The sequence below is a fragment of the Ornithorhynchus anatinus genome, chromosome 1, assembly GCF_004115215.2.
Source record: "Ornithorhynchus anatinus isolate Pmale09 chromosome 1, mOrnAna1.pri.v4, whole genome shotgun sequence".
Classification (NCBI taxonomy): domain Eukaryota; kingdom Metazoa; phylum Chordata; class Mammalia; order Monotremata; family Ornithorhynchidae; genus Ornithorhynchus; species Ornithorhynchus anatinus.
This window is the reverse complement of record NC_041728.1, coordinates 174,781,634-174,808,903: the sequence shown is the minus strand read 5'-3', so window position 1 is coordinate 174,808,903 and position 27,270 is coordinate 174,781,634. Positions and strand designations below refer to the sequence as shown.

Sequence of the window (27,270 nt, the reverse complement as noted above, 5' to 3'; positions counted from 1 at the left end):
CGTTGTTATTATTATTAATAACAGCAGGAGGTCTTGCGATGGAGGAAGATTGGTCACTGAAAATTCAAATACAATTACTTCAGACAACTGGTGACCCATTTGTACCTGTCAGGAGACCAACCATGGAATTATAATAATGGTGAGAAGCCATGTGTTCTCATGGATAGAGCAAGGTCCTGGGAGTCAGAAGACCTGGGTTCTAATCTTGTCTCTGCCGCTTGTCTGCTGGGTCACCGTGGGCAAGTCACTTCACTTCTCTGTGCCTCAGTTACTTCATCTGTAAAATGGAGGTTGAGACTCAGAGTCCCATTTGGGACTTGGACTGTGTCCAACCTGATGAGCTGGTATCTACCCCAGCATTTCATACAGTGCCTGGCACATACGAAGTGCTTAAGAAATACCCTAAAAACATGGTGGTGTTTGTAAAGTGCTTACTGTGTGCTAGGCACTGGGCTAGATATAAAATCACATCAGATACAGTCCCCATCCCTCAGTTACAAACAAATATTCCTTACAGGTTTTGCATATGGAGTAACTGAGGTACAAAGAAGGTGGCTTTTCTTTTGATATTGCATTTGTTAAACAATGATTATATGCCAAGCATTGTTAATTCATTCATTCAATCGTATTTATGCTCTAATGTGTGCTGAGCACTGTACTAAGCATTTGGAAGAGTATGATGTAACAATAAACAGATACATTCCCTGCCCACAGTGAGCTTATAGTTTAGTATGGCTTAGTAAAAAGAGCATGGGTTTGGGAGTAAGCGGTTGTGGGTTCTAATCCCGCCTCTGCCACGTGTCAGCTTTGTGACTTTGGGCAAGCCAATTAACTTCTCTGTGCCTCAGTTACCTCATCTGTAAAATGGCAATTAAGACTGTGAGCCCCCATGGGACAACCTGATTACTTTGTGTCTACCCCAACAGTTAGAACAGTGATGATGACATTTGTTAAGCGCTTACTATGCGCCAAGAACTGTTCAAGCGCTGTGTTTAGCACATAGTAGGTGCTTAACAAGTACCATTATTATTATTTTTAGAGGACTATTCTAAGTGCTGGGATAGATACAAGGTGATATCAGTATGGACACAGTCCACGTCCCAGGTGGAGCTCACGGTCTTCATCCCCATTTGACAGAACAGGTAACTGAAGCAGAGAGAAGTGAAGTGACTTGCCCAAGGTCACACAAACGACAGTGTCAGGGCTGGAATTAGAACCAGTTCCTCTGTTTTTCAGGCTTTGTGCCCCTTCCACTGTCACCAGGCCACGCCGTTTCTCGAAACTGTTTTGTCGAGGATAAAAACGGATGACTAGCCACCCTGGGAGTTATTAACAGGTAGCCCTCAGCTGGCTTCGGCCCAATCGCTCAGGCCTCCTTGATTCAACACCTTCATCGCGCAATAAAACGGCCAGCGAAATGGCAATGGGTACGGGGAGTCTTTTAATGAAAACATTATATAGCATCCTTCCTGCCTGCTCTTAATATTTCCATTTTAACTCTCCTCACCTGGGAAACCAATACAATTGTCCATCCTCCCAGGGAAAATTGGAGAAGGAGGAAACCTCTTGTGTCCCTTAGAAAGCAGCTTCAATCCAAAGAAAGCAGTAAGGTAGTTTTAATCAATTCCTCTGTTCCGGTGTGTGCCTGTTTTACAAACCAGAGAAATGGTTTACTTTAGTTACAGCTCCAAATAACAGCAGCAACAGGGCTGAGTGCTTTCCCTCCAAATTGTTCAGTAACTGAATATTAAAGCAGCATGCCATTTTTTTTCCAAGTAGTGATCACTGTGTTAAGTAAATCACCCTCAAGAGGCCCATTTCTCTGATTCTTTCTTTTCCCCAAAGATCTAGAGGGACTCTTTTAGGTGTATTCATTAGTCAAAACACACATTTAAGCACATATTGAACCTAAACATTAACTATAATAACTCTTCGGAAACTACTGCTTTGCTAAAAGCAGATGAGACATTTACGACTGCAGGTTGCAAAAGGAAGTGGTTTTTTTCCCTTCCATTTTAAAGAATTTGTTAATGCTGATCATTTAGGGAAAGAGAAATAGTGGTTACTGTGTAAGCGCAGTGATGAGTTTTCTGGTCTCAGCTCATTAGGCCATAATCACAAATGTATGACCCTTCAAAAAAAGTGTTGATTCCCAATTACTTGTAATTATGTTTATTATTTTCCCTTAGAAGTCCTTCTATATGACTATGTGTATGGTCGTTGTGGGCTGGGAATGTGTCTGTTCTTGTTATATTTTACTCTCCCAAGTGCTCCATACAGTGCTCTGCACACAGTAAGTGCCCAGTAAATATGATTGACTGAAGGGTTTTGGGTTTTGTTTTTTTTCTGGTATTTGTTAGAAGTGCTTACTATGTGCCAGTGCCAGAGACTGGACTGAGTGTTGGCGCAGGTACAAACAAATTGGATTGGACTCAGTCCCTGTCCCAAACTCAGTCCCTGTCCCACGTGGTGCTCTCAGCCTTGATACCTATTTTACAGATGAGGGAACTGAAGCCCAGAAAAGTTAAGTGACTCATCCAAGGTCACACATCAGGCAGGTGGCATTGTCAATATTAGAACCCAAGTCCCTCTGACTCCCAGACATGGGATCTATCCACTAGGTCATGCTACTTCTCTAATCGACTCATTCATTTTTATGCTTTCTCTCTTCTGTCATCTTCCTCCTCCCCATTCTTCTCACCTAGTAGAGTCATTCCTGCTTGAAAATAGGTCCAGTGAGAGCCAAACAATATGGGAAAAAATATTTCTTGTATCTGCTTATTTCCTGTTCTCTATAGATTCACAGCCTTATTCTGTTCTTTGCCTTTCCTCTTTTAAAAATCACACTTAGCTACTTAACCGGCTAGAGAGGGAGACCTGGTGGGTACTGGAATATCAAAATTAAATCAATTAGAATCTCATTTCTATTGTGGGTCCTCAAGCGTCTTGTTTCAATTCTTTGCACTGAAGTGCTCGGTAGATGCTCTCATGCAAATGGCCTTGTATTTTTGGACCTAAAAGCTCAAGAATTTTTTAAAAGTAGGTCTGCAACAGATTATCAGGTTTGGTGTTCTGCAATTGATTAGTGCGCAGTCAGTTAATTGGTATTATTTATTGAGTGCTTCTTATTGTGTACCGACCACTGTACTAAGTCCCTGAATAAATAAGAGCTCAATAAACGTGTTAGAGACTCCCTCAATCTGTTCCTTTCCATCTCTATTTTCTTGGCGGCTTCGACTCTGAGCCGTGATGAGAGATAGCATCATGCTCCCTTAGTCCTCCAGATAAGTCCATCTCTATCCAAACCGCTGCTATGCCGATGCAAGCGCTTACATATTCCTCCTGGACTACTGCATTAGCCTCCTCACTGACCTCCTTGTCACCGGTCTCCCGTCTCCCAAATCTAGGCCATACTTCACCTTGCTGCCCAGATGATTTTTCTAACAAACTGTTCGGTCCACATCTCCCCACACCTTTCGAACCTCCAGTGGTTGCCCGTCCTTTCCACATCAAACAGAAACTCCTTATTATTGGCATTAAAGCACTCAATCAACTCACCTACTTCTACCTCGCCTTGCTGATTTCCTACAACATTTCCTGCACTATTTGCTCCTCTTCTGCCAACTTAGTCACGGTACCTCAGTCTCATTTAAATGAACACTGATTGGTAGATGGACTCTGTGTAGGAAAAGCAGGTCGTGGGTTCTAATTCCGGCTCCGCCACTTGTCGGCTGTGTGACTCCAGGCATGTCACTTAACTTCTCAGTGCCTTAGTTGCCTCACCTGTAAAATGGTGATTAAGATTGTGAGCACCATGTGGGACAACCTGATAACCTTGAATCTACCTCAGTGCTTAGAACAGTGCTTGGCAGATAGTAAGCTCTTAACAAATGCTGCTATCATTATTATTATTATTATTATTATTATTAATAAACCTTCCCTGATGAAGCCCTCTTTTCCCTGACTGCTTCTCCTTTCTGTTTGATCTCAACTTGATATCCACCCTATTCTCGGCCCCATGACAATGGTGTACATATATGCCATTTGTTTATATTAATGTCTGTCTCTCCCTCTAGACTCTAAACTCGCTATGGGCAGGGAACGTGCCTACCAACTCTTAAAATGTACTCTCCATTCATTCATTAAATCGTATTTTTTGAGCACTTACTGAGTGCAGAGCACTGTACTAAGCACTTGGAAAGTCCAATTTGGAAACAGAGACAATGGGTACCCAACAACGGGCTCACAGTCTAGAAAGGGGAGACAGACAACAAAACAAAACAAGTAGGCATCAATACCAGCAAAAGAAATAAATAGAATCATAGATATATACACATCATTAACAAAATAGGGTAATATGTACAAATATACAGAAGTGCTGTGGGGAGCAGAAGGGGGTAGAGCAGAGGGAGGGAGATGGGGCAATGGGGAGGGGAGGAGGAGCAGAGGGAAAGGGGGGCTCAGTCTAGGAAGATCTCCTGAAGGAGGTGAGCTCTCAGTAGGGCTTTGAAGGGAAGCAAGTTAGTGTAGTGGATATAATAATAATAATAATGATGTTGGTATTTGTTAAGCGCTTACTATGTGCCAAGCACTGTTCTAAGCGCTGGGGTAGACACAGGGGAATCAGGATGTCCCACGTGGGGCTCACAGTCTTAATCCCCATTTTACAGATGAGGTAACCGAGGCACAGAGTAGTTAAGTGACTTGCCCACAGTCACACAGCTGACAAGTGGCAGAGCTGGGATTTGAACTCATGACCTCTGACTCCAAAGCCCGTGCTCTTTCCATTGAGCCACACTGCTACTCTATGAGGATATGAGGAGGGAGAGCATTCCAGGACTGTGGTAGGACGTGGGCCAGAGATCAACGGCAGGACAGGTGGGGACGAAGCCCAGTGAGGAGGTTAGCGGCAGCAGAGGAGTGGAGTGTATGGGCTGGGCTGTAGAAGGAGAGATGGGAGGTGAGGTAGGTGGGGGCCTGACTACTTGTTTTGTTTTGTTGTCTGTCTCCCCCTTTTAGACTATGAGCACATTATTGATAAGAGATTGTCTCTATCTTTTGCCCAATCGTACATTCCAAGCACTTAGTCCAGTGTTTTGCACACAGTAAGCACTCAATAAATGCAATTGATGGATGGATTTATTGGGTAGGAAAGCTGCTAATCAATGCTATTGTATTATACTCTCCCAAGCTTTTGTCAGGCACCATACTAAGCACTGGGGGTACATACAAGCTAATCAAGTTGGACAGAAACAGTCCATGTCCCCCATGGGGCTCACATTCTTATTCCCCATTTTACAGATGAGACATTGAGGCACAGAGAAATGAAGTGACTTACTCAAGGTCATGCAGCAGACAGGTGGTGGCTTGATGGAATGATTGCAATTGATTGATTGCTCTTACATCCCCTTCCTTCCAAACATTCTCCTAGCAAATTCTTTCTCCAAATAATAATAATGATAGTGATAATATAATGATATTATTACCTCCCAGACCATGAGCCTGTTGTTCGGAAGGGGTTATCTCTGTTGCTGAATTGTTCTTCCCAAGCACTTAGTATTCAATAGTATTTATTGAGCGCTTACTATGTGCAGAGCACTGTACTAAGCGCTTGGGATGAACAAGTCGGCAACAGATACAGTCCCTGCCGTTTGACGGGCTTACAGTCTACTACAGTGCTCTGCCACAGTAAGTGCTCAATAAATACAATTGAATGAATAATAAGTACCATAGTTGTTCAGTGCTTACTGTGGGCCAAGCATAAGCGGCATGGCTCAGTGGCAAGAGCACGGGCTTAGGAGTCAGCGGTCGTGGGTTCTAATTCCGGCTCTGCCACCTTTCAGCTGTGTGACTTTGGGCAAGTCACTTCACTTCTCAGTGCCTCAATTACCTCATATGTAAAATGAAGATTAAGACTGTGAGCTTCACATGGGATAATATGATTACCTTGTATCTACCCCAGAGCTTAGAACAGTCCTTGACACATAGCAAGTGCCTAACAAATACCAACATCATTATTATTATTATAACTAAATTCAGGGGTAGATAGAAGTTAATCAGGTCAAACACAATCTCTGAACCTCACTGGGCTAAGAGTAGGAGGGAGAGCAGTTTTCCAATCCCTATTTTACAGGTGAGGAAACTGAGGCAGAAAAAATTTAAATGACTTGTGCAAGGTCACATAGTGGGCAAGTGGCAGCATTAGGAGTAGAACCCAGGTCCTCTGACTCTCAGGTCTGTCATCTTTACTATGCTGTTTCCTAAATACTCATTTCCTCTTCTCCTCCTCCCTTCTGTGTCAACCTTGCACTTCTCCCACCCCTTTAATAATAATTATTATTATTATTATGGTATTTATTAAGCATTTAAGTATGTGCCAGGCACTCTACTAAGTGCTGGGGTGGATAAAAGCAGATCAGGTTGGAAACAGTCCCTGTCCCACGTGGGGCTCACAGTCTCAATCACCATTTTATAGATGAGGTCACCGAGGCCCAGAGAAGTTAAGTGACTTGCCCAACATCACACAGCTGACAAGCGGTGGAGTCGGAATCAGAACCCATGACCTCTGACTCCCAAGCCCGGGCTCTTTCCATTGAGCCACACTGCTCCTCACCCCTCCCTCAATCCCACAGCACTTATGAACATATCAATTATTCACATTAATGTCTGTCTCCCCTCTCTAGACTAGAAGATCTTTGTGGGCAGAGAATGTAACTACCAACCCTGTTACATCGTACTCTCCCAAGCACTCAGTACAGCATTCTACACACAGTAAGCATGATTGATGGTTCGATCGAAAGATCGATGCTGACAGAGTCTTGCATTCTCTAGTAAGTTTTCTTGGTTTAATCTCCCCTGACTCTAGTTCTACCATTCCTTCCAACCCATTTATCCACCCAATCTAAATCTACTATGAATTATTCATTCAATCATAATAATTGAGCTCTTAATGTGTGCAAAACACTGTACTAAGAGCTTGGAATGTACAATTTGGCAACAGGTAGAGACAATCCCTCTCCAACAACGGGCTCATGGGCTGTGTTGGTTTGAATGTATGTGCCCAGGGTATGCAACTCTTACTTTTTCTCATTTGTGCCTTTGCCGCATTATATAATAATGTTGGTATGTGTTAAGCGCTTACTATGTGCCAAGCACTGTTCTAAGTGCTGGGATAGATACAGGGTCATCAGGTTGTCCCATGTAGGGCTCACAGTCTCCATCTCCCTTTTACAGATGAGCTGAGGCACAGAGAAGTTAAGTGACTTGCCCAAGGTCACACAGCTAACAAGCGGCAGAGCCGGTATTAGAACCCATGACCTCTGACTCCCAAGCCCTTGCTCTTTCCACTGAGTCACCCTGCTTCTGGGAGTGTTTATTGAGTGTCTATTATGTGAAAAGCATTGTTATAAGTACTTGGGAAGGGTACATGGATGAGAATTAGATCCCAAGGAGCTCCCAGTCTTAAGAATATGCATTGGAAATGGGTTGATGATAGACATATAAGGAGAGATGAAATGATAAAAATACAAAAGTAATCTAAAAGGCATAGATAGCCGTCATTCCATTCAAAGCAATTGTGCAGTATGGCCTAGTGAAAAGAGCACAAGCTTAGGAGTCAGGAGACCCAGGTTCAAATCCCAGTCACTAAATTTCTCTGGGCCTAAAGTTTCCTACGTTTCAATATGGATTAAACTCCTTGTTCTCTTTTCCTTTAAGATTATGAGTCCCGTGTGGTAGAAGGACTAACTGATCACATCGACCCCATCTCTGAACACAGTGTTTGGAACATCATAGTTCAGACTTCCTTCTTTTGCATACTGTCAACATTTTCTAAACATTTCTACTAGGCAAAGCCATCCAAACCTTAAAACTTGTTTAAACTTAGATCCATCCTTCAGGCTTATATTTCCCCCACTTTCTTTTCTGAGTTGAAACGCTATGGGCAAGGAGTTCCTCCCTGAAAGGCATTTATAAGTGTCAACCAGGATCCCGTTCACATGAGGTCGTCTTCCCTTCGGCAGCCCGGGGAGGGAAAAGAAAGGGAGGATTTGTCATGATAGGCAGGGAGGAGCTGCAACAGCATAAAATGAAATTATGGTTTACAGGCCACTTGTTAGCGAAACATAGGAAACCCAGTGTGCTTGTCACCATCCGGGAGGAAGAGTAACAAGGGGCCACTGCAAAAACTGACCCGATAAAACAAGTGTTCTAAACTCATTCCTGAGGTTTCAGGATTGTGCTGCTGGCTGATTTGTGTCAGTCAGGTGCCATGGTTCGGGCTTTAAATTATTTGTTGAAATGCAACCTGTTTCCCAGGTTGAAATAAATCGCCTCCTGATCCTGAGTGATGGATGGACAGATCATGCAGGAATATTTTCTGCTGGCAGTCAGTGCAGCCAGACCTTTCATTACAAATCAACTACGCTTTCTGAAAATCAACTCTCAACATGTAGAGGAAAGAGGGGTATGTTTGTTACTTTGCAGTAGTATTAGAGGGATAGAAAATTATTTTGCTGCTTTCATTTCTTAAACCCTCAGAAATAGGGGAAGGACTTCTGGAGCCATGTCATCAATAATAGCCAGAGTGGATAGAGCACAGGAGTGACGGGTCAGAAGGTTATGGGGTCTAATCCCAACTCATCCGCTTGTCAGCGGTGTGACTTTGGGCAAGTCACTTAACTTCTCTGGGCCTCGGTGTCCTCATCTGTAAAATGGAGATTGAGATTGTGAGCCCCATGTTGGACAGGAACTATTTCCAACCTGATCTGCTTTTATTCATTCATTCATTCAATAGTATTTATTGAGCACTTACTATGTGCAGAGCACTGTACTAAGCGCTTGGAATGTACAAATCGGCAACAGATACAGTCCCTGCCCATTGATGGGTTTACAGTCTAATCGGGGGAGACAGACAGACAAAAACAATAGTAATAAATAGAATAAAGGGGATGTGCAGCTCATTAAAACAATAGCAATAAATAGAATCAAGAGGATGTACATCTCATTAACAAAATAAATAAGGTAATGAAAATATATACAATTGAGTGGATGAGCACAGTGCTGAGGGGAGGGGAAGGGAGTGGGGAGGAGCAGAGGGAAAGAGGAGGAAAAGGGGGCTTATCTGAGCTGAAGGAGGTGGGGTAGAGGGGCAGCAGAGAGAGCAGAGGGAAAAGGGGAAACTCAGTCTGGGAAGGCCTCTTGGAGGAGGTGAGCTCTAAGTAGGGCTTTGAAGAGGGGAAGGGAATTAGTTTGGCAGAGGTGAGGAGGGAGGGCGTTCCAGGACCGTGGGAGGGCGTGGCCCAGGGGTCGACGGTGGGATAGGCAAGAACGGGGGACGGTGAGGAGGTGAGTGGCAGAGGAGCAGAGGGTGCGGGGTGGGCAGTAGAAAGAGAGAAGGGAGGAGAGGTAGGAGGGGGCGAGATGATGGACATCCTTGTAGCCTAGAGTGAGAAGTTTTTGTTTCGTGTGGAGGTTGATGGGCAACCACTGGAGGTTTTTAAGAAGGGGAGTGACAGGCCCAGAGCGTTTCTGCAGGAAGATGAGCCAGGCAGCGGAGTGAAGAATAGACTGGAGTGGGGAGAGACAGGAGGAAGGGAGATCAGAGAGAAGGCTGACACAGTAGTCTAGCCGGGATATAACGAGAGCCCGTAGCAGTAAGGTAGCCGTTTGGGTGGAGAGGAAAGGGTGTATCTTGGCGATATTATAAAGGTGAGACCGGCAGGTCTTGGTGATGGATTAGATGTGTGGGGTGAATGAGAGAGCCGAGTCAAAGATGACATCGAGGTTGCGGGCTTGAGAGACGGGAAGGATGGTTGTACCATCCACAGTGATAGGGAAGTCAGGAAAAGGACAGGGCTTGGGAGGGAAGATAAGGAGCTCTGTTTTGGACATGTTGAGTTTGAGTTTTCTCCACCCCAGCGTTTAGTACAGTGCCTGGCATGTAGTTAAGCACTTAATAAATACCAAAATTATTATTACTATTATAGAATGTGCTTAACAAATATCATTATTATTTTTATTCTTTGTCTCTGGGTCTCAGTTTCCTCATTGGGTCTCAGTTTCCTCATTGGTAAAATAGGGATCGACACTGTGAGCCCCACATGGGACAAGGACCGTGTCCATCCAGATTTGCTTGTATCCACCCCGGCCCTTAGTATTCATTCATTCATAATAAAGAAACATTTTAGGCATGTCATCCGCCCCCCTCAAAAATCTCCTGTGGTTGCTTATCTATCTCCGCAAGAAACAAAAACTCCTCACTATTGACTTCAAAGCTCTCCATCACCTTGGCCTCTCTTACCTCACCTCCCTTTTCTTCTACAGCCCAGGCAGCACGCTCTTCTCTTCTGTTACTAACCTCCTCACTGTGCCTAGTTCTCACCTGTCCGGCCGTCGACCCCTAGCCCACGTCCTACCTCTGGCTTGGAATGCCTTCCCTCCTCAAATCTGCCAATCACACTTCCCCCCTTCAAAGCTCTACTGAAGGCTCACCTCCTCCAAGAGGCCTTCCCAAACTAAGCCTCCCTTTTCCTCAGCTCCCCCTCCCCTCCCCATTGCCCCGACTCGCTCCCTTTGCTCTCTCCACCCCGGCCCCTTAGCACTTGTGTATATATGTTAATGTCTGTTTACTTGTTTTGATGTATATATATATATATCTAATTCTTTTTATTTAAATTGATGCTGTTGATGCCTGTTTACTTGTTTTGTTGTCTCTCTCCCCCATTCTAGACTGTGAGCAGGGATTGTCTCTCTTTATTGCTGAATTGTACTTTCCAAGTGCTTAGTACAGTACTCTACGCATAGTAAGCACTCAATAAATATGACTGAATGAATGAATGAATTTGATCATATTTATTGAGCGCTTACTCTGCACAGAGCACTGTATTAAGCGCTTGGGAAACTACATTACAACAACGAACAGACATATTTCCTGCCCACAGTGACTTTGCAGTCTAGAGGGGGGAGACAGACATTAATATAAGTAAATAAATTACACCTAAGTGCTTAGGAACTGGGAGGGGGGAAGAGCAAAGGGAGCAAGTTAGGGTGATGCCGAAGGGAGTGGGAGAAGATGAAAGGAGGGGTGGCCTTGTCTGGGAAGACCTCTTGGAGGAGATGGGCTTCAATAAAGCTTTGAAGTGGGGGAGAGTAATTTTCTGTTGGATTTGAGGAGGGAGGGCGTTCCAGGCCAGAGGCAGGACACTGGCCAGAGATCAGCAGCAAGATAGGAGAGACCAAGGTCCAGTGAGCAGGTTAGCAGTAGTGAAGGGAAGTGTGAGGGCTGGGTTTTCACAGGAGAAAAGGGAGGTGAGATTGGAGGGGGCAAGGCGAAGGACTGCTTCAAAGGATTGCTTCACCAATAGTGAGGAGTTTTTGTTTAATGTGGAGGTTGGATGGGCAACCACTGGAGTTTTTTGAGGAGCAGGGTGATATGTTGTGAACATTTGTTGTAGAAAGATCCTCCCTGATGCATAGTAAATGCTTAACTAATACCGTAATTATTAGTAAAGATTTGTCAGGTTAAACAAGCACTGCTGGAATCCTGAAAACAGCTGGCTGATGGGGATGGTGTGGACCGCAGAAGCTTACCCCCGAGATTGGAAGTTATCTGTGGGCAGGGACATATCTTCTACCTCTTTTAAACCCTGCCCTCTCTTAGTCAACCAGTTGCTGGTATTTACTGAGTGACTTTTGAGGGCTCAGCACTGTTCTAAGGCAGCTACCGTGGCAACCAGGGCAAACCTTTGGCACTAGAGCACAACACTGGCAAGCTGTGGTCCATTCAATTACCTTTACATTGATCTAGTCCAATGGGCCAGTGGTCTAGGGGTCCATTTACAGTGCCTGGCACATAGTAAGTACTTAAGAAATACCATTATTATTAATAATAATAAAAATTATTATTATTTAGTTATAGGCTTTGAATATAAAATAATTATGCACCTTTGGAAGCAGTGATAACAGCATTTATTAAGGGCTTACGGTGTGCAGAACACTGTATGAAGCAATCACAAAGAACAAATGCATGGGTGGGCATTAAACACAAACCCTGTCCCTCGGGGGCTCACGGTGCAAACATGAAAAGGGGGAAAGGGTACTGTAGACCGACCCATAAGAAGATATATTTTTTAAAAAAGCTCAAAAAGACAACATAAAGAAAAAAAGATCCGCAGAGCACTGTGGCTAGAGGAACAGAATTTTAATGTCTGTCCCCATCTGTAGACAGTCGGCTCGTTGTTGGCAGGCATCAAAACTACCAACTCTGTTGTGTTGTAGTCAGTCAATCTTGTTTATTGAGCACTTATTGTGTGTGGAACACTTGGGAGAGTACGATATAACAATATAACAGACACATTCCCTGCCCTCAGTGAGCTTACAGGCCAGGGGAAGACAGACATTAATGTAAATAAAGTACAGATATGTACATAAGTGCTATGTGGTTGGGAGGGGGAATGAATAAAGGTAGCAAGTGAGGGTGATGCAGAAGAGGAATGTTTCCCAAGCCCAGTGCTCTGCGCAAAGTAAGCACTCAATTCATACCATTGATTAATGGATTAATAATGGTATTTTTTAAGCACTTACAATGTGTCAAGCACTGTAAGAAGGGCTGAAGTGTATACAAGCAAATGGAGTTGGACACCATCCCTGTCCCATGTGACGCTCTCAATCTCAATCCTGATTATACAGATGAGGTAGCTGAGGCACATAAAAGTAAAGTGACTTGCCCAAGGTCACATAACCTACATGGTTTGGAGTGGGATTAGAACTCACAACCTTCAGACTCCCAGGCCCAGGCTCCATCCACTACGCCATGCTGCTCCACATCCCGGCTCAGCCACTTGTCAGCTGTGTGACTTTGGGCATGTCACTTAACTTCTCTGTGCCTCAGTTACCCCATCTGTAAAATGGGGATGAAGACTGTGAGCCCCATGTGGGACAACCTGATCACCTTGTATGCTCCCTAGCATACAAGGTGCTTTGCACATAGTAAGTGCTTAACAAATGCCATCATTATTATCATTCACAACTGCAGCTATAGTGATCTCTCCATCAGCAGTCCTCCTCTCCCCCTCCCAGTATTCCCAAGATTTGGGGTCAGTGATGCCAGGCTGCAGCTGCTTCCCTCTTTCCCATCGGAGTGTTGGGAGGTGGGTCAGGATAGATGCTCCTCAGTGATGTTGGGGAGAGTCGGTGCAGGGTCCCGGGGGAGGAAGACCCCGCGGGTTCCTGGAGATCACGGTGAAAGAGAGGCACAGTACCAGGGGGTGAGCTCAGCCGTGGCAGAGGCCACGGTGGTCTCAGATAAATAAAATAAATAAGCAATGGCATTTGTTAAGCACTTACTATTTGCCAGGCATTCTTTTAATCTTTGCAGTAGATACAAGATAATCGAATTGGCTGTGGCCAGGGAATGTGTTTGTCCTCTCATTGTACTCTTCCAACCGCTTAGGACAGTGCTTTGCACACAGTAAGCGCTCAATAAATATGATTGAATGAATGAATGGCTTGGACACAGTCCCACATAGGGCTTACAGTCTTAGTCCCCATTTTAGAGATGTGAAGCACAGAGAAGTGAAATGACTGGCCCAGGGTCATACAGCAGACAAGTGGCAGAGCCAGGATTAAAACACAGGTCCTTCTGACTCTCAGGCCCGTGCTCTATCCTCTAGGCTGTGAGTGAGATCAATCGAGTAATCAATTGTATTTATTGAACACTTACTGTGGACAGAACAATCAATCATTCAAAGGTAATAAATAATAATGCTGGTATTTGTTAAGCACTTACTATGTGCCAAGCACTGTTCTAAGTGCTGGGGTAGATGCCAGGTGATTAGGTTGTCCCACATGGGGCTCACAGCCTTAATCCCCATTTTACAGATGAGGTACCTGAGGCACAGAGAGGTTAAGTATCTTGCCCAAAGTCACATAGCTGACAAGTGGCGGAGGCAGGATTAGAACCTGTGACCTCTGACTCCCAAGCCTGTGCTGTTTCCGCAAAGCCATGCTGCTTCGCTGGTATTGATTGACCGCTTACTGTGTGGAGAGCTCCAGAGTTAGTGGATGCCTTCCCTAACCACAAGGAGCTTACAGTCTAGAGGGGGAGATCTCCACAGCCCAGAGGGCACAGGACACAATGGAAACTGTGATGGGAGGTGGCAATTACTAGTTTCTTCACTCAGCCACCTGGTGGGACTGAGCGTTTTGCTTCTACAAATGTCTTCAAATGTCTAATAATAATAATAACGTTGGTATTTGTTGGTATTTGTATTTGTTAAATGCTTACTATGTGCAGAGCACCGTTCTAAGCGTTGGGGTAGATACAGGGTAATCAGGTTGTCCCACATGAGGCTCACAGTCTTAATCCTCATTTTACAGATGAAGTAACTGAGGCACAGAGAAGTGAAGTGACTTGCCCACAGTCACACAGCTGACAAGTGGTGGAGCTGGGATTCGAACCCATGACCTCTGACTTCCAAGCCCGTGCTCTTTCCACTGAGCCATGCTATTTGTGAAGTGCTTACTATGTGCAGAGCACTGTTCTAAGCACTGGGGGAGATACAGGGTCATCAGGTTGTCCCACATGAGGCTCACAGTCTTAATCCCCATTTTTACAGATGAGGGAACTGAGGCCCAGAGAAGTGAAGCCCATCAATGGGCGGGGATTGTCTCTATCTGTTACCGAATTGTACATTCCAAGCGCTTAGTACAGTGCTCTGCACATAGTAAGTGCTCAATAAATACTATTGAATGAATGAAGTGACTTGCCCAGGGTCACACAGCTGACAAGTGGCAGAGGCGGGATTCAAACCCATGACCTCTGGCACCTAAGCCCGGGCTCTTTCCACTGAGCCACGGTGCTTCTCTACTAGAGTGCTCTGCAGTCCGGTGCTCGATAGATCCCTTCATGCATTTTCTACCCCTCAAATCTGGAGTCAGTTTCATTTCTGGCTCAATTTCTGTCATCCGGCTTCTTCCCCTTCAGCCTTGCTGTCTTTTTCTAACTCTCCTTAGTCCTCTGCCTCAGGCTAGCAGGCAAATCAAGGAGACTTTTATTCAGGCAAACAGTTGCCTGAAAACAGCAAAATAAACGAGTGATCCTTTATCTGACCAGCAGGAGTTGAGGAAACTTCCCTTCGCAGAGTGAGAACTGCCGTGCAGTCAAGAGACGACGCACTTTTTCATGGCTCTGCATGCTGGGAATATATTTCAAGGGAGCTATGATGGAAGACGCAAATGGAAAACAGCTTCTTCATTCTTTCTCCCTCTACTTGAAGATTACTAGGGGGTGCTTTCAGCCAAAGAGAACTTTGGGCCTCTCATGTACCGTATTTTCCTGAAATGTTCATGTGAATTTTGAATATTTTTTGATGATAAAACATTAAATTTTAAGATATATGAGTGCCCAGATAGAGACCCTTTTGGTGAGAATACCAAACAGTCCAGTCGGGAGGAGAGACGAGGTCAAGATGTTTCATGACCGGTTTGTTTTTATCTTTATCATCGTTCTAGTGGCTACTGAATAATGCCAGATGGTCATGCTTACGTCTTATAATTTACACATTCCTCTAAATCATAGGCTAATGTCTATTGCATTTCTGAGTCCTGGTGCATTCGTCCTCCCTCTGGCTTTCCCATGACTGTAGACGGCACCACTGTCCTTCCTTTCTCACAAACTGGTAACCTTGGTGTTATCCTTAACTCCTCTCTCTCATTCAGATTCCATATTCAATCCATCACTCAATCCCACCTTCACAACATCACTAAAATCGGCCCTTTCCTCTCATCCAAACGACTACTATATCATTACAATCACTCATCCTCTCCCGCCAGGATTACCACATCAGCCTCCTTGCTGACCTCCCAGCCTCCAGCCTCTCCCCACTCCAGTCCATACTTTACTCAGCTGCCTAGATCATTTCTCTACAGAAATATTCAGAGGAGGCACTCCACTCCTCAAAAAACTCCAGTCGTTGCCCATCCACCTCTGCATCAAACAAAAACTCTTCAGCATTGGCTTTAAAGCAGTCAACCACCTTCCCCCCTCTTAAGTCACCTCACTACTCTCCTACTACAACCCAGTCTGCACAATTGGCTCCTCTAATGCTCACCTTCTCACTGTACCTCCATCTTGTCTATCTCTCCGCTGACGTCTCGCCCAAATCCTGCCTCTGGCCTGGAATATCCTCCCTCGTATCTGACCGATAATGATTCTCCCCAGCTTCAAAGCCTTCTCAAAGGCACATCTCCTCCAAGGGACCTTCTCTGACTAGGTCCCCACATTCCTCTTCTCCCACTCCCTTCTTCATCGTCCTGACTTGCTCCCTTTGTTCTTCCCCCCTCCCAGCCCCATGGCACTTATGTACATATCTGTCATTTCTTCATTTATATTAATGTCTGTCTCTCCCAGACCTTAAGCTCGTTGTGGGCAGGGAATGTGTTTTTTGTTGCATTGTACTCTCCCAAGCACTTAGTACTATGCCCTGCATAGTATTCAATAAATTCTATAGAGTGAATTTGTTTCATGCATTCTAGGCTGTTTTTAATGTTCACCATCTGGAACTACCACTAATGAGGGAGAATATAAGCTCCCTGAGAGAGGAGACCACCCTTTTCTCCCCCGTATAATTCTCCAGAGATTAGTATGATGCACTATCCCTCTGTTTCCACTCTGGGGTGGTGATAGGGATGACTGATTGAAAAGCTTTTTCTAGCTGGACTCTTTGACTTGCTCATTACAGGCCTCTGATGAGATCTGGGGATTCCAAATCAGGGCTGAAAATATGCCAGATAGTGCTTTTCTGGCTTATTTATGTCTGTTCTTTCATCTCCCCTCCCTCGTAAGATCTTGCCTGATGTTTTTGCTCTTGGGGCCCCAAAGAAAGAATGACTCTTTGTTCTCTGGCCTCAGGAGAATAGCAGAGTGAGCTACTGGGCCTGGATTTCAGAGGATCTGACTTCTAAATCCTGGTTTTGCCAATTGGGCAAGTCACAAAACTTCTCTGTGCCTCAGTTTCCTCATCTGTAAAGTGGAAATTCAATGCCTCTTCCCTCTCCTACTTAGGACTGTCAACTCTGTGAGACTAGGGACTGTCAGGGCTCTAATCCTGGTCTGCCACTTATCTGCTGGGTGACCTTGGGCAAGTGTCTTCACTTCTCTGGGCCTCTTTAAAATGGGGATTAAGACTGTGAGCCCCTTGAAGGACAGGGGCTGGGTCCAACCTGATTTGCTTGAATCCACCCCAGTGCTTAATAGAGTGCCTGGCACATAGTAAGTACTTAACAAATACTACAATTCATTCATTTGATCGTATTTATTGAGCACTTACTATGTGCAAAACACTGTACTAAGCGCTTGGAATGTTCAATTCAGCAACAGATAGAGACAATCCCTACCCAACAACAGGCTCAGAGTCGAGAAGGGGGAGACAGACAGCAAAACAAAAGAAAACAAGTAGTCTGGCATCATTATCATCAAGATAAAAAGAATCTTAGATATATACACATCATTAACAATTATTATTACCGCAGCATTTAATACAGTGTTTGGCACACCGTAACCATTTAACAACTGTTATTATTATTGTAATTAGTTGAGTTGAATTTATTGAATGTCCATTGTGTGCCTGGCCTTCTGAGAAGGCAAATCAACTCCTCGATAGGGCGCAGAACTAGGAATCAGGAAACCCAGTTTCTAATCCTGGCTCAGTCAGTCGTATTTGTTGAGCACTTACTGTGTGCAGAGCACTGTGCTAGGGACTTGGGAGAATACAATGTAACAATAAACCCAGCCACAAAGCACTTAATGTACATATCTGTAATTTTGTTTATCCCTTTGCTCTTCCCCCATTCCAGACCCAAAACTCTTACATACATATCTGTAATTTTATTTATTTGGATTGTTGTCTGTCTCCCCCACTCTAGACTGTGAACTCGCTGTGGGAAGGGAATGTCACTGTTTATTCTTGAATTGTACTTTCCCAAGTGCTCAGTACTATGCTCTGCACACAGTAAACACTCAATAAATACATTCAAAGGAATGATTGAATAATAAATAGATGCATTCCCTGACCACGACAAGCTCCACCAATTGCCTGTTATATGTCCCTGGGCAAATAACACCTTCTCCATGCCTCAGTTTCCACACCTGCAAAATTAGGATTAATATCTGTTCTCCCTTGACATATTACCTTCCCACAGTAGGTTAATGCTCTGGTGTGGAAGAATGAGAACAAAAGAAATGACTGACTTGTCGACATGCATTAGTGAGAAATGCTTAAATAAAATCAGTTCAACATTCTGAGCCAACCTAGTTATTCAGGAGGGAGATGGACGATTCACTTCTAAACTCTTTGGAGTAAAGCAGTGATTTTCCTGTAATACACCTGGTTTTCAAGGCACTGTACTAAGTGCTGGGGTCTTGTCTTATGCCGTCGAGTCGTTTCTGACCCATTGAGACACCACAGACACATCTCTCCCAGAACGCCCCGCTCGCCATCTGCAATTGTTCTGGTAGTGATCCAGAGAGTTTTCTTAGTAAAAATATGGAAGTGGTTTATCATTTCCTCTGATGCAGTAAAATAGAAACTGGACTCTCTCCTGTGCCCCTGCAGCAGGTATAAGCAAATTGGATTGGACATGGTCCCTGTCCCACATGGGGCTCGCGGTCTTAATCGTTATTTTACAGATGAAGTAACTGAGGCCCAGAGAGAAGTGAAGCAGCTTGCCCAAGGTTACATAGCAGACAAGTGGCGGAGCCGCATTAGAACTCAAGTCTCTCTGACACCTAGGCCTGGTCTCTCTCCACTAGGCCATGATGCATCGATTTTTTCCTCCTACTTAGACTGTGAGCCCTCTGTGGGTCTGGACTGTGTCCGACACAATTACCTCATATCTACGCCAGTGCTCAAAATAATGTTTGACACATACTAAGCGTTAGAGTGGTATCTCAATTAATTATTAGTCAAGGCTCCTTTAACTAACTCAGCAATCTAAGGAGCCACATTTTCTTCATCCTGCCTGCATCTGCTGCCTAACATTCCCCAAAGCACCTCTAATCGGTGCAGTTTAGAGCTTGTCTAATTCTATGAGATTCTGCAAAATGTAGACTTGCACTTACTTAAATCTCTTCTCTCATTATACCCCTGCTCACAGAAGCATCAGGATGGAGCGATCCTGTCAGGGTTATGTTGCCTGCTTATTTCACTATTGCTTGAGGGATTGGGATCTCTTTGCCCAGGGAGACCAGGAAAGGGCTGAGTGGGGATTTAATGGTCTTCAAATATATAAAGTTATTACACTGCGCTTAGTGTCCAGGCACTTTGTATTTCCTCTGAGGTCAGAATGAAAGAAAAAGTTCTGCAACTGCAGCCTGAGGAATATGACTTAGAACAGAGAATTTCTGTCGGGTTGTTGAGAATTGAGTAGGTGTCCAAAAGAGGCTGTGAATCTTTCTCCCTGCAGGTCCTTAAAAACTAAATAGCTTCTTTTCCGCGCAGGAAGTTTCCCTGTAGGTCTGAATTAGGTCATGTCTGGATGAGATCACCCCAAAAAGTCCCTACCGCCCATATGATCCATTGATTAATAATAATAATGTTACTTGTTAAGTGCTTATTGTGTGCCAAGCCCTGTTCTAAGCACTGTGGTAGAAGCAAGTTAATCGGGTTGGACACAGTCCCTGTCTCACATGGGGCTAACACTCTTAATTCCCATATTACAGAGGAGGTAACTGAGGTCCAGAGAAATTAAGTGATTTCCCCAAGGTCACAGAGCAGACATGCGAAGGAGCTGGGATTAGAAGCCAGATCCTTCTGACTTCCTGGCCTGGGCACTATCCACTAAGTCACTATGAGCCACTACCTTTTTCCAATATGCAAATCTGACTGCTCATGAAGAATGTTGATCAATCTGTATTCATTCATTCAATAGTATTTATTGAGCACTTACTATGTGCAGAGCACTGTACTAAGCGCTTGGAATGTACAAATCGGCAACAGAGCCAGTCCCTGCCCATTGACGGGCTTACAGTCTAATGGGGGGAGACAGACAGACAAAAACAATAGCAATAAATAGAATCAAGGGGATGAACATCTCATTAAAACAATAGCAATAAATAGAATCAAGGTGATGTACATCTCATTAGCAAAATAAATAGGGTAATGAAAATATATACAGTTGAACGGACGAGTACAGTGCTGAGAGGAGGGGAAGGGAGAGGGGGAGGAGCAGAGGGAAAGGGGGGAAAAGAGGACTTAGCTGAGGGGAGGTGAAAGGGGTGGTAGAGGGGGAGCAGAGGGAGCAGAGTGAAAAGGGGACGCTCAGTCTGGGAAGGCCTTTTGGAGGAGGTGAGCTCTAAGTAGGGTTTTGAAGAGGGGAAGAGAATTAATTTGACGGAGGTGAGGAGGGAGGGCATTCCAGGACTGCGGGAGGACGTGGCCCAGGGGTCGACGGCGGGATAGGCGAGAACGGGGGACGGTGAGGAGGTGAGTGGCAGAGGAGCAGAGGGTGCGGGGTGGGCAGTAGAAAGAAGAGGGGAAAGGTAGGAAGGGGCAAGGTGATGGAGAGCCTTGAAGCCTATAATGAGAAGTTTTTGTTTCGTGTGGAGGTTGATAGGCAACCACTGGAGGTTTTTAAGAAGGGGAGTGACATGCCCAGAGCGTTTCTGCAGGAAGATGAGCCGGGCAGCGGAGTGTATCATAGACTGGAGCAGGGAGAGACAGGAAGAAGGGAGACCAGAGAGAAGGCTGGCTCAATAATCCAGCCGGGAGATTATGAGAGCCCGTAGCAGTAAGGTAGCCGTTTGGGTGGAGAGGAAAAGGCGGATCTTGGCGATATTATAAAGGTGAGACCGGCAGGTTTTGATGACAGATTGGATGTGTGGGATGAACGAGAGAGCCGAGTCAAAGTTGACACCGAGGTTGTGGGCTTGAGAGAATCGGTATTACCGACTGGGTACTTACTCTGCACGGAACACTATACTAAACACTTGGAAGAGCACAATAGAGTTAGTAATAATAATGTTGGTATTTGTTAAGTGCTTGCTATGTGCAGAGCACTGTTCTAAGTGCTGGGGTAGATAGAGGATATTCAGGTTATCCCACGTGGGGGTCACAGTCTTAATCCCCATTTTACAGATGAGGTAACTGAGGCCCAGAGAAGTTAAGTGACTTGCCCACAGTCACACAGCTGCCAAGTGGCAGAGCAGGGATTCGAACCCATGACTTCTGACTCCCAAGCCCGGACCTGAGCCCTATCCCCGAGAAACATATAGTCGACTCTGACCTATAGTTTCTTAGGATGGAACATCCCTGACCCCCCAACAACACCTCTAAAAAATAGGGAGAAGTCATTGACGGTGTATCGATTTTGAAAGGGAAAATAAAGCTAAATTAGGCTGTACTTGTTAAAACCTCATGAACCAAGAAGGTGTTGAAATGTAAATTGTTTGATACAGATATCACAGTTTTAATACTATACATATACTATGGGTATACAAGCTGTCAACTCTAGACAGTAAACTCACTGTGGGCAGGGAATGTCTCCCCCAACTTGGTTATATCATATTCTCCCAAGAATGCTCTGCACACCAGAAGCATGAATATCACTGATGATGATGATGATGATGATATATGCATTGAACAATTTTCAACCATCTGTCACATGGGTAGGTTGAAGATTATCCTATAGCCTTGCTAATCTAGGATGAATTGCCAAATGGGAGGATACCTGCCCATAAAAAGAAACTGGCCTCATGGTAACAGACTCTGTATTTGGAGGTAGATTTGCAGGAATTGCAGAGATTTATTTGTTCTCTTACCTGATCCTATCACTGCTAGCCCTTCTTCTTGCTGGTTTTCCTGCAGGAGTAGGTTTATAAGGAGCCTAGAATTGCATGGCCTTGTGGATAGAGCTCTGCCACTTGTCTATTGTATGATCTTGGACAAGTCACTTCTCCTTGCCTCTGTTCCCTCATCTGAATAAAGGGGATTAAGACTGAGAGCCTAATATGGGACATGGACTCTGTCTGACCTGATTAACTTGAATCTACCTCAGTGCTTAGTACAGGGCTTGGCACAGAGTAAACACTTAACTATGCCTTTCCCCCAAAAAAATAAAAATGGGAGATGGTAAGAATTCTAAACTATTACTGCCTCTGACAACCCCGCCACAATCATGAGTCCATGTGGAGATGTTAAATTTGCTATCTTTGGTAGCTCTCCCTCTCTTCACCTTTTCCCCTTTCTTCTGAGACCCCTAATAATATTGCCTAGTGAAATGAGCACAGGATTGGGAGTTAGAAGGCTTGGGTTTTCTCCCAGCTCCATCACTTGCCTACTTAGTGACCTTGGGCACAGTTTCTTCATCAGTAAAAATGTGATTAAATATAATAATAATAATACTATTTATTGTATTGATTAAGTGATTACTATGTGCCAGGCACTGTTCTAAGTGCTATTCTCATCTTTTGAATAGGAGTCCCTTGTGAGACAGGCACTATGTCTGATCGGATTCAGACAATTACTCTTCCCCACTTTGAAGCCCTATTAAAGATACATCTCCTCCAAGAGGCCTTCCCTGATATAGCTCTCCTTTCCTCTTCTCCCACTCCCTTCTGAGTCATCCTGACTTGCCTCCTTTATTCATTCCCCCCAACCCAGCCCCACAGCACTATGTATATCTGTAATTTTTTTTTTTTAATTGAGATTAACGTCTGTCTCCCTGCCACTAGACTGTAAACATATTGTGGGCAGGGATTGTGTCTGTTTATTGTGATACTGTACTCTCCCAAGCGCTTAGGTCAATGTTATCCACACAGTAAGCATTCAATAAAAATGACTGAATGAATGAATTCTACTGTATGTACCTCAGTGCTTAACACCTAATAAGCACTTAACAAATAATACCAAGAAACAACATTGCCTAGTGGAATGAGCATGAGCCTGGGAGTCTGAAGGACCTAGGTTCTAATCTGAGCTTCACTACTTGACTGCTGCTGTGTGGCCTGGGGCAAATCACTTAACCTTTCTGTGCCTCAGTTACCTCATCAGTAAAATGGGGATTAAGACTGTGAGCTCCATATGGGATGGGAAGTGTGTCCAACCTGATAAGCTTGTATCTACCCCAGCGCTTAGTACAAAGCCTGGCACACAGTAAGAGCTTAGCAAATACCACATAAAAGTACCACAATTATTATTTTCTAGCAGAACTCCCTCTTTTTGTCCCTGGGAAAGTTTCTCTACAATGTTATTTTATGAACATCTTTAATCCCTTTCAAAGCCTCTGATATTTGCCCATTCCTCCTCGTATAAAGGAGAAACCCCTGACCATTGGCTTTAAAGTAGTCAATCAGCTCTGCCTCCCATTTACTTATTCTCCCTCTTCCCCGTTATACCCCAAATCACAGTCTTGATTCCTCGCAAACCAACCCACTCACTGTGACTTGTTCTCCCCTTAAATCAACTGACTCACTGTGATCTCTACTCATGTCCTCCCTTCTGCACGGTACTCTCCATTCATAGCTAGCAAACCGCTGCTCTCCCCATATTCAAGGCCCTTCTGAAATCCCATCTTCTCCAGGAAGCCTACCTTGATTAATCTCTCATCTCTACACCGCCAACCTTACTGCCACTTCAACACTTCCATATTTATTCATTCATTCATTCAATTGTATTTATTGAGCACTTCCTGCATGCAGAGCACTGTATTAAGCACTTAGGAGAATACAATACAGCAGTAGACATATTCCCTGCCCACAATGAGGTTACACTCTTGAGAAAGGTGAGACAGACATAAAAATAAATAAATATCACTATATCAGCTATACATTATAGTACTCACCTACCAAGGGCTTGGATATTTACTGTGGTTTAGTGGAAAGAGCACAGGCTTGGGAGATAGAGGTCATGGGTTCTAAAAGCTGTGTTACTTTGGGAAAGTCACAAATTCCCTGTGCCTCAGTTACCTCATTTGTAAAATGGGGATGAAGACTATGAGCCTCATGGGGGTCAACAGATTACCTTGTATCTACACCAGTGCTTAGAACAGTGCTTGCCATGTAGTAAGAGCTTAACAAATACCATAATTATTATCAGTATTTAACCTGCCCCCTTGCCCCTCCTAATCTCTCCACCAGGTAGCACTTATGTCTACATGTTTAAGCTCAACTGCTTCCCACACCACCTGTAATTTAATTAATGCTGATCTCCCACCTAGATTGTAAGCTTTCTGAGAGCAGGTATCTTGTCTAACTCTTCTGAGCTCATTCAGTCACTTAGTACAGTGCTCTGCACAGATGTATTAATTAAATACTGTTGATTCTTTGATCGATCAATTAATCAATTACATTTATTGATGATTACCGTGTGCAGAGCATTGCATTAATGTCTTGTCTTGTCTTAAGCCATCAAGTCATTAGCGACCCATAGTGACACCATGGACACATCTCTCCCAGAACGCCCCACTCTCCATCTGCAATCGTTCTGGTAGTGGATCCAGAGAGTTTTCTTGGTAAAATCCAGAAGTGGTCTACCACTGCTGCCTTCTGCGCAGTAAGCTCGAGTCTCTGCCCTCGACTCTCTCCCATGCCACTGCTGCCCAGCACGGGTGAGTTTTGACTTGTAACAGATTGCCTTCCACTCGCTAGCCACTGGCCAAGCTAGGAATGGAATGTGTAGGCCTCTGCTTGATTCTCCTTCCCATAGCTGAGACCAGTAGAATACTGGAAACTCTCCAGATGCCATCCTGAGAAGGGATTAATCACTTAGGAGAGCACAATATAAAAGAGCTGGTAGACACGTTCCCTGCCCATGACAAGCATAGGGTCTAGGGCGAACTCCGTTGGTGAATCAAGGCAAGAAAAAATGATCACTTTACATACTTGTAATGATGTTACCTTATCTCTGTTTGTAGCATATGACAATCTACAGGTGATTTATTGAACACCGTCCCCACACTCTCTGGGAGGTCCACAGTGAAGCCTAGATGAAGCGTTGAGCAAAACAGCCAGACAGAAAGCTACCCCCTCATAGTGCACATGAAAAATCTGAAGTCGACACAGCTCTTTCCGCCTGTGAAAAACCACAGACTGTTGTGTGATGTATGACTAACTTCCAGGTAATAATTCCCATGTTAACAGGTTTATGGCAATCTTAAACTGATTGTAGATAGAGGAATCAATTTTCCATTCACAGGCTCTGAATCCCAGCTCTGCCACTTGTTGGCTGTGTGACTATGGGCAAGTCACTTAACTTCTCTGTGCCTCAGTTCCCTCATCTGTAAAATGGGGATTAAGACTGTGAGCCCCACGTGGGACAACCTGATTCCCCTATGACTACCCCAGCGCTTAGAACAGTGCTCGGCACATAGTAAGCGCTTAACAAATACCAACATTATTATTATTATTATGACTTTCAAGTTATGCTCTATATTCCTCCTAGAATTCTAGATCCCCCTGTTTTTAATCTGTTGGGTATTCTCTCTTATTCAGCTCTTACTACTTTTCAGTGGTAGTGTCTCTGGGGTTGACATGACTTTAAGCCCACATCTGCTAAGCACTTGGGGGTGTTTTAGTTCTTTGCTCCTTTAATGGAGAGTTTTGCTTCCTATCATTTTTTTTTAATATATACATTTCTCTCTTTGCATCATTGCTTCACTGGTTCTATAAGTGTGGCTGTTGCCGGAGGATTGTGGATAATAGAAAGTGGAAGCAATTCACAACATCTTGGATACTTTTTTTCTTTCATTTGGTTTTCCAAGGCCGACCGATAGAACAATTTAATTGTTCAGCAGCAGCTGCTGCGATGCTCTTGAAAGACTTCCAAAATGAACATTCATGTGAATTACAACATCAGGGTCTTTTCCACACTCTGAAATAATGTACACATTCATTCATTCATTCCTTCAATCAATCGTATTTACTGAGCACTTACGGTGTTCAAAGCACTGTACTAAGTGCTTCAAATGTACAATTCAGCAACAGAGACAATCCCTGCCCACAACAGGCTCACAGTCTAGAAGGGGGGAGACGACAGCAAAACAAATAAATAGGAATCAGTAGCAACAATGCAAATAAATAGAATTAGAGATGTATACACAACAAAGCAATAAAAAGGTATTAATATAAATAAATAGAATTATAGATATGTATATATATATATATATACAAGTGCTGTGGGGCAGGGAGGGGGGAGTGCAAAGGGACTGAATCGAGGTGATGGGGATGGGAGGGAGAACTGAGGAAAAGGGGGGCTTAGTTTAGGAAGGCCTCCTGGAGGAGGTGCACCTTCCTTAGGGGTTTGAAGGGGGGAAGAGTGATTGTTTGGTGGATTTGAGGAGGGAGGGCATTCCAGGCCAGAGGTAGTATGTGGGCCGGGATCGACGGCGAGACAGGCAAGAGCGAGGCACAGTGAGAAGGTTAGCGGAACCAGAGGAGCAGAGTGTATGGGCTGTGATGTAGGAGAGAAGTGAGGTGAGGTAGGAGGGAACAAGGTGATGGAGAGCTTTGAAGCCAAGAGTGAGGAGTTTTTGCTTGATACAGAGGTTGATAAGCAACCACTGGAGATTTTTGAGGAGGGGGATGACATGCCCTGAATGTTTCTGTTGAAAGATGATCTAGGCAGCAGAGTGAAGTATAGACTGAAGTGGGGAGAGACAGGAGGTTGGGAGGTCAGAAAGGAGGCTGATGCAGTAATCTAGTTGGGATAGGATGAGTGATTGAACTAATGTGGTAATGGTGGAGAGAAAAAGGTGCATCTTGGCAATGTTGTGAAGGTGAGACTGGCAGGTTTTGGTAACGGATTGGATATGTAGGGTGAATGAGAGAGCTGGGGTAGCTCTCTTGCGACATCAAGAGAGCTACCCGCCTTTCTCTTGGTGTATTTCTTTCTCTTGTATTGCTACTCCGCTTTTCTTTTGGTGTCTCAAGAACGACACCAAGGTTGCGGGCTTGAGAGATGGGAAGGATGGTAGTACACATCTCATCTTCAGGCATTAGTTTAACTCAACACTTACCAATAATTGTCAAAGAAGGCACCTAGAAATAGGTGCAGTGACAGTCACTCTCCATCACCTGGCCCCCTCCTACCTCACCTCCCTTCTCTCCTTCTACAGTCCACCCTACACACTCGGTTCTTCTGCCGTGAACTTCCTCAGTGTGGCCCATCCTCAGTGACCAGCCATTGAGCCCTGGCCCAAGTCCTTACTCTGGCGTGGAATGCCCTCCCTCCTCACATCCACCAAACTAGCTTTCTTTCCCCCTTCAAAGCCCTACTGAGA

At 44.5% G+C, this 27,270-nt stretch overlaps 1 non-coding gene across 1 annotated transcript; it reads right to left on the bottom strand.

Moving 5' to 3' along the window:
* Positions 1-24,610: 24,610 nt before the first annotated feature.
* On the bottom strand, positions 24,611-24,748 carry LOC114817243. The gene has a single exon (XR_003765092.1). It is a non-coding gene; the product is annotated as a small nucleolar RNA SNORA7 (small nucleolar RNA).
* Between the last annotated feature and the right edge of the window lie 2,522 nt (positions 24,749-27,270).